The sequence below is a fragment of the Chinchilla lanigera genome, unplaced genomic scaffold (genome assembly GCF_000276665.1).
Source record: "Chinchilla lanigera isolate Chin_1 unplaced genomic scaffold, ChiLan1.0 scaffold00039, whole genome shotgun sequence".
Lineage (NCBI taxonomy): Eukaryota > Metazoa > Chordata > Mammalia > Rodentia > Chinchillidae > Chinchilla > Chinchilla lanigera.
The window spans coordinates 1238513-1252217 of record NW_004955440.1 but is presented as its reverse complement, the minus strand read 5'-3'; positions in this window follow the sequence as shown (position 1 = coordinate 1252217).

Below are 13705 nucleotides of genomic sequence, written 5' to 3'. Positions count from 1 at the left end.
AGTGTGGTTTCTGAATGGCCATCAAGATTTACTTTCCCTCATATTTGCAGTTAATATGTTTTACCAAGGCAAACCACCATGCAACAAAAGAATAAATTCATGATAAGGAATCATTTGCATAAAGTAAGTGAGCCCCATCAATAAACCCCACTTATGTCCTTATCTCAGAAAACTCATCCTATGTGCTCATCCAGCCGCAGACAGCCTCTCCGGCCTTTCTCACATCAGTGAATTGCACTATTTCACCAGCCATCACTCTACTCGGTGACCAGTGTCCTTCCTGGTTTCACACTAGAAAGTCTTTGACTCTGGTCACCAGACTCCTGAAGATAACAAGGCCCTCCGTAGTAAAACCTCACCATCCAGCGCAGGCCAATAGACTGCGGGAATGAACTTTCTGCTTGTCTTTGTCCGCATAGTTTACAACTGGCAGACAGGAAAACATAGATAAAGTAAAGTTTAAATCTTGACTCTGCCAGTTTCTGGCTGTGACAACTTGAAGTAAAGCTTTGGTACATTTGACCTTCAGTTTATGAATCTAGAAAATAAATAGGCAAGTACTATTTATCTCATAGCATTTTGTAAAAAGGGATAGAGACGTGGCTCAGGGACAGAGCTCTCTCCTATCATATTCAAGGCCATAGGTTCAGTCCTTAGCACAGGAAAACAAAGCAATACATGGAGTGTCTAGAATACCGGCCATATGGTAGGTGCTAGTCAAATGTTTTGCTCCTTCCTTCCCAGTTTTCCTTTTCTTCTTTCCTCCTCTGCTTTCCTATCACATGATCTTCAGTTTCCCTAGGGCTGCTTGTGTGATTCTGAGTTGCATCATGTAGGGTGAGTGTTGCTTTCAAGACTTGGAATATGATTTTTTAGCTTTGGAAATCTGAACATGTATTTAAGATTCTCCCATCACCTCTTCCTAGCCATGAAAACCTACCAAAACTTAGTGGCTGATTTACTTTATCCCTGAAACTACTCTTCTCTTAGGCAAAATTACTAGCAGGAAGATAATTTTGGTCTATGCAGTACACTGCCAATAAATGCTTGATATATTAGATCTATGATGGCCAAGCTCTAGGAGCACATGGAGGATGAGATAAAGATTCTGGGATACTAGGTGTTGTGCAAATCATACAATCAAATGTACCAATGGGCCTGGCTTCCAGAAAGAAACTTAAATTGGGGAGTAAGAGATTGGGCTCTGAGATCATAATGCTTTTTCCCTATTTCTTCCAAAAATCTACATAAGCTCTTTAAGCCTGAGTTTTTCCATCTGTAAGTGGGCATATTAAGGTGGTTTTGGGGTGAATTACAACTGACCTCACACACTTAGCCATCTCTAATATGTTAAGAGAAGCAAACATTGGGTCTTTTTTTTGACGAGCTGAAAAACCACTGTTATGGGCTGTATCCTGTCCTAACCCCCAGTACTTCAGAATGTGGCTCTATCTGGACATAGGATCTTTAAAGAGATGATGAGATCAAAGGGCTGGGCCTTTGTCTGGGTTGTCTAGTTTCCTCCTAAGAGGAGATTTTGGAAGATACACAAAGGGGAGACCCTGTAAAGACGCAGGGATCAGATGGTGATCTACAAGCCAGGGAGAGAGGTCTTAGAAGAAACCAATCCTACTGACACCTTCATTTTGGATTTCTAGTCTCCAGAATTGTAAGAAAATGACTTTCTGTTATGTAAGCCTCCTTAGCCTGTGGCACTTTGTCATGGCTTTATCAGACTATCACCCTGACTCATGCAAAAACTATTTCTCACTCAGTCCTGTGATGCTGAGGAGGGCTTGCATTTACTATGGGTGCCATCAGTGATAGTCTAAATGAATTTAATGAGCTAAACTCGTTTTACCCCACTAACCTTTGTTTTATGTTTTAGTAAACAACATCTCTGAGCCAATGTCTGGCCATGTTATAGACAAAGTACTTGCTTCAGCACATGGGAGCCCCCCTCAGTAGCATGTTTGAAATGCTAGAATCTTAATGCACTCTCTATGTGCCTTAATTTTTTTCTTACTTTCCTAGAGAATATAAGGATCTGGCCTCCTGACTGATTTTTCAATGATTTGGATATTGGCTCTGTGAGAATCTTCTGGGCTGCCGGAGTCAGAATCTTTGTGTTCCATCTGTCTTCTCAGATTCTGTCCTATCATTTGGCTGACTTAAGTTTGTGACAGTGTATGGCAAGCATATACATTCTAGTGTTAATATTGTGCTATGTATGTAGTCAGTATAGCAGTGTCTATGCTATGCATCAGGAAATTCAGTGCTAGTTAGTTAAGGTCAATATTTGAAAAGTCTTGAGTTGAACATTTGGCCTGTATTTCTCTAGCATCAAGAACCTTCCATCCTAGACAGAGCCTTTCCTTTTGCTTCCTAGCTGTGACTCTTGCTTTTTTTATGACTTCCTGAATTCAGGATGGGATTTATGCATTTTGAGAACTATGATTTCTTGTTCATGTCTATGACCCACCAAATGCATCTAAGCAGTCTCATATTGGTCAGATATAACCCTATAAATCTCTGACCTATTGATATCAAGAAGTGGATAAAGAAGGGACAGCATTAGCTGACAAGCTCTGGCAGGGATTTTAAACAGGATCGCTTTGCTATTTCTTGGACATTGTAAGCTGCTCAAATCTCCCCCCTACCGTGAAGTGAGATCACCAGGATTCATAGCAAGGCAGTATAATGGCAGGGAGGAATTTATGTGATGGGATCTAGGTATCCATAGGTGTCCTTGTCCTGTGATGGAGAAGCCATTGGTTGTGCATAACACTGGATTTCTTCTGCTGAAGCATGCTCAGTGTGGAACACTTACCTATGGGAAAGACAAAGAATTAAGACGTGGGTACGTGAAGTACATCTGGAAGTATAAAAGCATACTGGTGACAGGGACATATCCAGGAATCAGTGAGCAAGTCAGAATGGAAACCACTTGGGCAGCCCAAAGTAGGAATGTGTGTAGCAAAAAGAAGTGTATGACTTGGACTTGTTTTATTTTTTAATTTCTGGGAAGTCATTAATCATTTCTTACCTCAGCCATTCTTTTTAAAATCACTATTATTAATGATGATGATAATAATAATAGTGCAAATTAGCCAATCTTTAAAATTTTACCTGATTTCCAGAATGCTAATCTTTTTTATGTGTTAAGTACCGATGTCCGATCATGTTAGCAGCACAGGTAACAGGTACAAATGCCAACAACGTGAGGTACGTGACATCTGAGACCAGCTTTCTTGTAGGAGAGGAAAAAATTTCTTTGGTATGGTTTCTGCGAAGGCTAGAGCAGGGAAAAAAGCAGGTGTAAAGGCAGATTTCAGAGAGCAACTTTAGCTGGGGAAAGTAACTCATGCTTATTCATTTACTCTAGTAACTTGAGTAACTCCGCACTCGGTAGTAGGCCTGCAGTGCCTCTGAGCTCTGGGGCTGAATTTAAATTTCTCAAGCCATGAATCAGGTTTCTAAAGTAATTTCAAAATAGAAAGTTATTACACATGAAGCTTTTTGCCTATAGAATGACACAGTGGGAGACTGATCACATGGGAAGCAAAAACTCTGAACCAATCCGATGCGGTGTAGTACACATGCAACAATGAACTCTCAGCTCCAGTTACAGCCCACCAGCTCCCTCCTACCTCCTGTATTTTGGTGAGAGTCTCCTTCTTACATCTCCCTCCTCAATCCTCTCAGTGGCTCCATAATCTAAGGCAGAACACTGAGCAAGACAAAAATATGGAAGGCATTTATCACCCACACCCTCAGTATGGTTTTTCCAATTTCAATTATGTATTGAACCAGATAGGCATATGTTATCCCTCTCAGGACCATCTACGTAATTTCCCAGGCCCAGTCAAAAACCAGTACACCAGGAACATTGTTCAGAAGATAAGAATTTCAAAATGGTGCCAGCATAGTATTAGTCCAAGTACAGGTCTCTTCTGAACGAGCACAGCACTATGTGGAATTGTGTGGATTGCGTACCGACAGATCTGGCCCCAATCCTTTCTCCCAATCTTCTGTTCCTCTGTTTTCCAGGGTGCTGGTTTTAGTCTCTCAGCAACTGAACAAGTGTTTTCAAGCAACTTGCCTATATCGTTGTCTCTGGTATGATCCAGTAAGATCTGGTATGATCTTAGCCACAGAAAATTTTACTGAAGTGAGGAAAAGGCTTCATGACAAATTTGACAATATTTGGTCACTCACATTTTCCGTAGAGGGGCATCCTCAGGGTGCTGGATTTTCTAGATACCTTCCTAGGACAGGGGTTCTTAATGAGGGATGAAGGCCAGGATTACCTGGAATTCTTAGGGATTCTAAGTCTGTAAACTTGATTCACATGTGCTATTGAACTGGCTTCTCAGCAAATCAGTGGTAAGGAACCACTTAAAAACTGTTCTGTTTTTAAAAATATTTACATATCTTATAATTTGCCTTACTGTTATTTTATTTTTGTGACATATAAAGGCAAGCATACCTGCTTTTCTATTCCCTGATGTCAGAATAAGTTTAAATTGACATTTTTTTTTTAGTGTGTTTTAAACTGCAGTCTGGCTTGCAAATTCTGTGTGGTGATGATTATGCACTTTGACTCAGGGTGAATTTATTTGGGGCTAAATCTAACAGAGGCCACAAACTAATTATCACAACCAACCAAGAAAAATAAAGGGAATGAGGAAATGCCATAGGTATTGACAATATTTATTGTAGCATATGGCTAATGCATAAAGAGGTAATAGAATGATGTATCTCAGGGGATCTTTCAAAAAGAAAATTACTTGAATTAACTTTTCAGGCAAACCGAATTATGCATTATACCCCTCCTGTAATGCTATACAAAGTCAATGTTTGTGAAGAGCAGAACTGGAGGCTATAAATCAAGCCTTTCAGAAGAACTGTTGTGTCTGCAGAGATTTTTTTTCCTTTGCTTTTTTGGCTTTTAAATGAATGAAGAATTTTCTCAGCAAATTATTAATTACTCCTCCTTGCCTATAGAATCGAGTTCACTGTAGTTATGTAGGAGTCAATGGTATTCAAATTGCAGCTTTTGATGAAGTAATCGGCTGCTTCTGGGGCCTCTTTCAGCTGCCCTGGGCGTGCTTTACATGTAAACGACTGCCAAATGGATTCTTTCGACATTCCAGCCAATTAAAATACATTTAAAGTGCAGCTGGTGGAGAGGCAAACCATGCGATTGTGCAGAGAACTTTAGGGCGGTGAAACAAAAAACAAACTTTGTGGAACCCAGCTTGGGCAGCCCAGCAAGGCAGTGGAGAAGCCATAAAAAGAGGCTATCTTTAGCTCTTGTCAGAATCAGAGATGACACTTTGAGCACCACCTTAAAAGACACAAAAGAGGGAAGCGTGTTTGTTAGGGTGTGAGTTTTCTCTCCTCGCCTCTTGAAACTCAGTGTGTTGGCTGGTTGCCCGACATGGTGCTGCATACAAATATTGACAGAACACAGCGGTGTTTGTTAAACCTGGTCTGGGGAAGCCAGTGATTAAAACTCTTGAAGGAAGATCCAAGAACCCCAGGAATTCTCAATAGCGTTAGAACATTGATCGAATGAAAGAGAAGGCAATGAGTGGGCTAAAGTGAAACATTCAGCGTCCCTGTCTGCTATGCCTTTTCGGTAAGGATGGACTTTTCTTTTTTCCTCCCTTGAATGTTATGCTGGTGTAGAGAAGAGTGCCCACAGAGCTCAGCATTCTGGTCTGGAGTTCTGACATGCGGTATGCAGGGGATCACACTCGGTGTGTAAATAGACAGAAGGAATTACCCAGCACGTGGAGTCTGCAAGTACTTCTTCAGAATTTAGGATGGTGCATTTTTGAGTGTTTGACTCGGCTGATCTCAAGCAGTACTTGCTGGTGTGTGTCTAAGTGTCTGGAGATTAGACAGTGAATAGGTTCCTCCTCAGAACCACAAATTACAATGTACATGTCTGTTTCATTTCTATTTTCACTTCAAATGTTGTCTGATTTGTTCTGCTGCCAGCCCTACATGTATGCATATGAATAAGGTTTGTTTTCTTTTTCCTCTTGGATTAATAGTCAATCAAATCTAAGCATTCCTGTTTCTAAAGTCAAGGTGTTTAGAAATATCTTGATTTGTCTTGATTTTCACTGGAGATGCTAACGGGGGAATTTATTTGGGCTCACTCTTTCTTAGACTGTAAGAAGGCAGGTGCACGCGTAGTGTCTCCATGTTGCTGATAGATCAATAAATACCCAGGTCTGTGGATCATATTCTGATACCCATCTTAAAGACCTGAGAATGTCAAATAAATGTTTGAGCTGGTGCACTGATTTCTACCCATCAATTACTCAATGACAAAAGTTCAAAGTTCCTGATTTTTTCCTATCTTAGCTTGTCACAGTTAGTCCTTTCTGGCTTCGATTTTGTTCATTGCAAACAAAGAATCTTGCACATTTCACGGTGAAGGATCGCGTTGCAGCGTCTTGAGCTCAGTTAATGTGCTTTATTAATCTTTAATGTGCCAGTAGCTCTGAGGCCATGCCAAGCTGAGACGTTCCAAAATTCTCCAAGCTACCTGTTGCCAAAATAAACGGTGGCGGGTCCAGAAGGGATATTTTAAGGAAACTTGTAACAGCGAAGTTTTACCTATTAAGTTTGTCGTGAGTCAATGAAAGAAATCTTAAATAAAAGAAATTTCAGAGAGAACTGCCTCGGCTCTCTGCCTTGTGTGTGAGAGACCCACTGGGGAGAATTCATTCCTTTATACACAGTGGCCTATGCTGCAGGCAAGGGAGAGGAGAGGTGTTCTGCCCTGTGCATGCGGGCAGTGTTTATGAAATGAGTGTTGTGTGAAAAGCCATGTGTGAATGCAGAAAGCTTTCCAGCCCCTGGCAGTGTCTGAGCATAGAGGAAAACAAGGCTACACATGTGGTGTGCCGTCTGTTCAATGCAACCATTTCAGACATGCCACAAGAGCCAGAACTTTGTACAGAGGATGGGATGGTTTACCTCATATACATCGACAGTGAGGTGACTTACCTACCTTGCAGGACTCTATCAACCTGTTTGCCTGGCCAGGTCCTGAAGAATGAAACAGTCTGGCCTCTTAGGGCTGAGCAGCCTAAAACAGGGTCATGCTCTTTCCTTGGGGCTTCAGGTAAGAGACAAAATGGATTCTGCCTCAGACACAAGACCTACAACCAGGGACTTCATCTGCCGGGATCAGTATGAGGTGAGAGGAGCTCCAAAGTCCTTTCTGATTTGGAATCAAAGACTTTACACACATCTGTAGGCAATAATGAGGTAGGCTCAATTAAGCAGGAGTCTTACTGCCTTTAGAGTCAAGTCCAATCTCTTTCCTGTGGCATGGAACAGGGGTTGACAAATAACACATCACAGGCTAAAACATGCCCACTGTGTTTTTGTAGATAAAGTTTTATTGGAACACAGTCACACCCATTTGTTTACATTTGCCTAAGGCTAGTTTTGAGCTACCACTGTGGGGTTGAGTCATTGCAGCTAAAGCCCTACAGCTCCACAAAAAACTAAGATTTACTACCTGGCTCTTCACAGAAAAAGTGTGAGCGGCTAGACATGGAGAAAAGTGCTTCTCAAACTATCTGTTCTGAAGGATCAATTTTGTTTCGTTTTGTTTTTCATTACCAATCTGTCGTGCATGAGTACTTTTATAAACTATGATAAAAACGTTCCTTGAATGTTGTGGTGGTGTTAGCTTGCTGTGAAATTTGTAAGTACCTATTCTTAACTTTGATACTTGCCATGATCAGCTGCACATATTCTTCAGACTGGCACAAGCCCATGGACCACAGTGAAGAGCTCTGGCCCCTGCTTAGTTTTACAGCCTTGTATTGTACCATTTGTTTCAAATCTCCAAAGATGTTGCTTCTTACCCTAAAGAGTGAACAAAGCAAACTCTTCTTCACTTTGTGCACGTTTGGGCCTTGTTGCTAATGTTTGGTCTACTTAGAAGGTTTTTTTCTTAAACTTTTCATTTAACTCCTTTTCTGTAGATCTCTGCTTAAATTCACTTGATTGAGAAGGTCTCATGACTACCTCACCTGAAATGTCTGCTTTGTCTTACTTCACATCATCTCAATGCTTTCTCTCTCCTCTCTTCTTCTTTCCTTTTCTCTCTTTTTCTCTTTCCTTTTTCCTTTTTTTTTTTTTTCTTTCATTCTCTTTTGTGTGTGATATTGGGATTAAACCAGGGCTTTCTCACTAGGCTACCTCTATAGCTATTTATTTATTTGATTTTGAGTCAGGGTATCACTAAATTGCCCAGGTTTGGCTCAAACTTACTATCTTCCTGCTTTAGCCTCCCTAGGTGTTGAAATTACAAGGATGTACCACTGTACCCAGATTTATACCACTCTTTTTTATAGTACTTATTACAAACAATAATTCTCTTGTTTATCTTCTTAGTATATATTTCTCTGTATTGATCAGGATTCAGTAACAGATAACATCATCCATTTTGTCTGCTTTAAATAGAAAGGGATTTGATACTGGTTTTAAGTGGTATATAAAATTTTGTAGAAGTAATAGGGAAGCAGGCAGAACTTATGTGTAGATGAACATTACAGAATTTGCCGCTGTGTCCTATTATTACACAAATCTGGGAATTGGGAACTAATGTTGCCATTGCTAACTCTAGGGTCACACTGCCTCTGATGTCATCTCTGTCTGGAAATTAGGGGTAGGAAGCCTTTGCTAGGTGTTGTGGGATACCCTACACCTCTCCCAGAAACATATTCCTATGGCTTATTTATGGTTTCATTCTTTAATTTGTGCATCATTTGAACTACCATTGTAGCTGATCTTTTTGGATGATACCATTGAGAGATGATGGACCCTTTGAGAGATAGAGTCTGTGGGATATCCCTAGGTCACTGGGGGCATGTTCCCAAATAGGATTGTGGGACCTCAGTCCATCCTTTGTCTCTGCTTCCGGGCCTTAGATGTGAGTTCTCCCACATGTGCTCCTGCCATGATATGCCACCATTCACCACCCTTACAGAACTGAGTTGACTAGGTGTGATGCTTTTGAACTTTCAAAACTTTGAGCTAAAGAAAACTTTATCCTTATAAATTAGTTCTCTCAGGTGTTTTGCTGTAGTAATAGGAAGCTAACTAATACATACAGCATCTACCTTCGATCTTTACTCTGACCTCCAAGTCCCACTATGGGAGTCTTCTGAGTGAAATATGTATCACAGCAGAATTTGAGATATGAGGAAGTCAGGAAAATTCCTGACTTAAAATCTTAGGTTTTTAGTCTCTATGTGGGAATGGAATTAGCAGAATCTGCCTCCATCCTACTTGGTGGTACCCTCTGTGAGGGTAGGGACCTTATCATCACTCTACAATATTAATGGCATGTGTAGTATGTGTGATAAAAATTGATAATATGAAAGTATGCATGAATCAATCACAAGTTCTGGGAATTTCTGTAATTTATAAGGAGATTCATGTATATTATTCAGTCTCAGTAAAGTTTCTATGGTTTTATAAGCAATAGTTCCATCTAATAAACTTGCTTTGTTTTTTGAAGTTGAAATATATTCATGTAGGTACAGCTTGCACAGGGGTAGAAGTATTGAGGTTACTACCGGGTATTATCATTTACTGAGGGCTTATTATGAGCCCTGCACTACATAACATGCTGTACATGCATTATCCTATTTGATCTACACAGAACCCTGATAAAGTAACCATTGCTACTTTCATAAAGGAAATAGAGACTTTGCATAATCAAGCTGCTTCTCCAAGTCCCAGAATTGATGAGGGTTGAAGCCAGACTTAATCCCATGATTTCCTGAAAACTAAAGTTTTTGTTCTTAATCTTTAGTCATAACCCCACATATAATTTATCTTTATGGACATTGCACATTGACCTAAGACTTTCCTGTTTTGTCTCCTACTGACTGGTTAATCTATTGCATTCACCTACATTGTACCTTAGCTGGACTAAGACATTGGAACAGGGCTCTGGTCATTGTTATTGAATATTGGTGAATATCAGTAATGAATTTGTGAATATATAGATGAGAGTACAGAAGAGAGAACAAGATAGGTAGGAGAGAACAAGATCCACAGTGATTAAGAGAATCAAGAAGTTGCTTTTAGGACAAAAGTCTCAAGTGATAGAATATTTCTCTTGTAATTGGACAATATTCAACCCTCATACAACATGTGAGAATAAAATTTATAGTCTTTCAATTCTATTTGTTTGAAAATTTATTTCATGATCTTCATTAGACATGGTGATAAGTGATAATAAAAAATTATTTGAGAAATAAAATAAGTTGAAAACTTATTTTTAATTTTCAAAGGATCCAAAAATATCTGTCTGATTAAAAATGCCCACGTAAGGCATGGGGTACTCAGAGTATTATTTGACAGAACTTGTACATTATGGACAAAGCCACTTACAGTCCTTTTCCAAGTACCTAGAAAATGCTAAGAGAGGGGCTGGGGGTTTAGCTCAGTGGCACAGTGCCTGCCTGGCAAGCGCAAAGTTGTGAGTTCGATTCCCAGTACCAGAAAAAAACCCAAACAAAACAAAACAAAACAAAACAAAACAAAATACTTATGCTAAGAGAAAACAAAAGTACTTCCAAAATAGTGTGAGAACCTTCAAAAATCCACTCTTCCATAAAAGCAAAGGAACATTTACAAAGATTTTAAGAAACTAATGTTTTCAGTACTCAAGAAATTAAACAATTGACTGTATCAATCTGATGAAGGGAAAATCAGCTGACTTTCAGTAAGAACAGTGAGATTTATGGTATTTAATTTGCCCTCTCCTAAGGTTGAAATCTAATAACTTTGTAATCAAAATTTCTTTGAAAACTAGTACCCTAGAAGTCACTGAAAAAAGGCAGTCTTATTCCAGAAAATTATCATGGTTTGATAATTCCTTGAAAATCTCCAATCTGTGGTCTTATTTTCACTTGGCCTGATTTCAAAATCATTTGCAAAGATTCTTTCTCAGTGATGCTTATCATCAAGCATAACAATATACACATTGTAGGAGTTTGAGAAGAAGGAGAGATAGGAAGATGCAGAAAAAAATACTAAAAGAAATTGCTAGGGTATGTGTCCAGATGTCCCCCAAAGCCTCATGCAGTCATGGGGGCAGGCTTCTAATGTTTGTGATTGATTTATTGTCTAGTGCTGGGATTATGGGTGTGACTGCTACAACCACCCTAGGGCGATTAGCCTACATACAATATAAGGGACAGAAAGAGTCTTCTCTCTCACTCCTCCTTTTTTTGCTCTTGCTGGTTTTGCTGTTTTCTACAACAATGAACGTTTGCCCTCTTCCATGTGCCACCCTGCTTGGAGCCAGCTGATTATGGAGTGAAACCTGGACAAACTGTGAGTTAAATAAGCCTTTTCTTCCTTAATTCTGAGAGTCAGATATTTTTGTCTCAGCAATAAAAGAAAAGTAACCAAGACAGAATTTGGTACTGAGGTGGAGACATTGCTGTAACTCTACCTGACCATGTGGTTCAAGAGCCTTTGGGAATGGCTTGTGGGACGAGTTTGGAAAGGTTCAGAGATGTCACCTGAAGGAGTAGAGCTGGAACTCCCTGGGCTGTTCTATATGGGAGATTCTGGTCAAAGCTCAGAAGACCAGAAGGCTGACAGAAATCCTGCCGATAAAGACCAAACTTGGGAGGTTTCTGCTGGGAAGAAGGACTGCATTGGCTGTTGGACTCCAGATGATGTGTGTTATGGGTTGGCAGAAAGTTTGTCTGCATTTTGCTTGTGCCCAGAGACATTGTATGAGACTGAGATTAAGGGTGGTGGACTAATTAATCTGGCAGAAGAAATTTCAAGGCAATTGAATGTTGAAGCAGTAGCATGGTTATTGTTGAGGGCTTTTAGTCAGATTTATGTTGCAAATCAAGAGCAAAGAGCCCAGCAGGATGATTTAAAATGTTGTGAGTTTGTCCAGGAGAAAAGCTCCAGTGAAGCTGTGGACTGTAACGATAGAGCTGAGGAGTTCTCAGTTGCTGAGAAGAGATGTGACACTATAAAAGTTTGTCTGATGGCATCACAAGAAGCAGCAAGTGCCCACCCTTTGCAGCCTCAACATTTCAAAAGTGAAAGACTTTGCTTTGAGGAGAAAGCCACAGAGCACCATACTCCAGAATGGTGGCAGCAGCCGTACCAGGTTCCAGAATGGCAGCAACATAGAGAATTTCTTCCTCGGAATCAAGTTCAGAGTGCCCAGCAATCCAGGCACTTGACTGATACAGCCAAGAGAGAAGACAACTTGGCTACTGCTCCATGTGGCAGCAGACCTCAGCATCATCCACATGGCACTGGTTTTAGGCGCACGGAAAATGCAAGAGTTCTGAGAATCAAAAAGCTTCCTCCCAGACTTCAGAAGAAGGCCTTGGAAGCCATGAGGTGTGCCCCTGAGAGGACAGTGTGTAATGCGGAGAATGAGAAGCCAAAGGTACAGTGGAGACCCCAGTAGGTTAGAAAAACCAGGAACATGGATCATCTAAAGAAAGTTGCAAGGAGAGAGCAAAGCAGGCCTAAGAGGAGCCATGGGAGCTACAACCACTGGAAGTGCCATAGGGGCAGAGCCATACAAGCCTTTTGGAGCTCACAATTTACAACAGATTGCTTTGGATGTTCCACATGGAACTACAGGACTTAATGTTTGCCCTGCTGGATTTTGGACTTGCTTTGGTCCTGCTGCTTTGTATCTCCCTGTTTATACCTTCTGGAATGGTGATGTTTATCTTGTGCCACTGAATGTTGAAAGTGTTTAAATTTTCATTTGTACAGGGGTTCACACTAAGAGTTTGCATTAGATCTCAGAAGAAACTTGGGATTTGGACTTTTCAACAATACTGAAACTGTTAGGACTTTGGCAACTCTTAGAGATGGACTAATGCCTTTTGCATAAAGGGATGTGCATGAGTGTTTGGGGGCCCAGAGCTGGAATGTTATGCTTTGCGTCTAGATATCCCCCCAAAGTCTCATGCAGTCATGGGGAAGGCTTCTAGAGTTTGTGACTGATTCATTGTCTAGTGCTGGCATTATGAGTGTGAATGCTACAATCACCCTAGGGTGAATAGCCTACATATAACATAAGGGACAGAAAGAGTCTTCTCTCTCCTCCCTTTTTGCTCTTGCTGGTTTTGCTGTTTTCTACCACCATGAACTGTTGCTCTCTGCTATGTGCCACCCTGCTTGGAGCTAGCTGATTATAAACTGAAACTTCCACAAACTGTGAGCTAAATAAACCTTTTCTTCCTTAATTCTGGGAGTCAGGTATTTTTGTTTCAGCAATGAGAGAAAAGTTATCAAGATAGATATAATAGCTGAAAACATACCACATTTGATGAAAGGTTAGAATCTACATATCTAAGATGCTCACTAAACTCCAAGAAGGATAAACTAAATATAAGAGACACTTAATCAACCAGAGTATATAAAAAGTGCTTACAACCTATCTATAAAAAGATAATCAACTCAGTTAAAAAAATTACCAGAAGATTCAAATAGTCCTTTATCTGAAGAAGATTTAAAATAGTCAAATGGTTAATAAGCATGTGAAAACATTTTCAACATCATTACTTATTAGGAAACTATAAATCAAAACCAAATAACATACAACTTTGTATACACTAAAATGTCAATAATAAAAACAATAATAAATGTTGTCAGG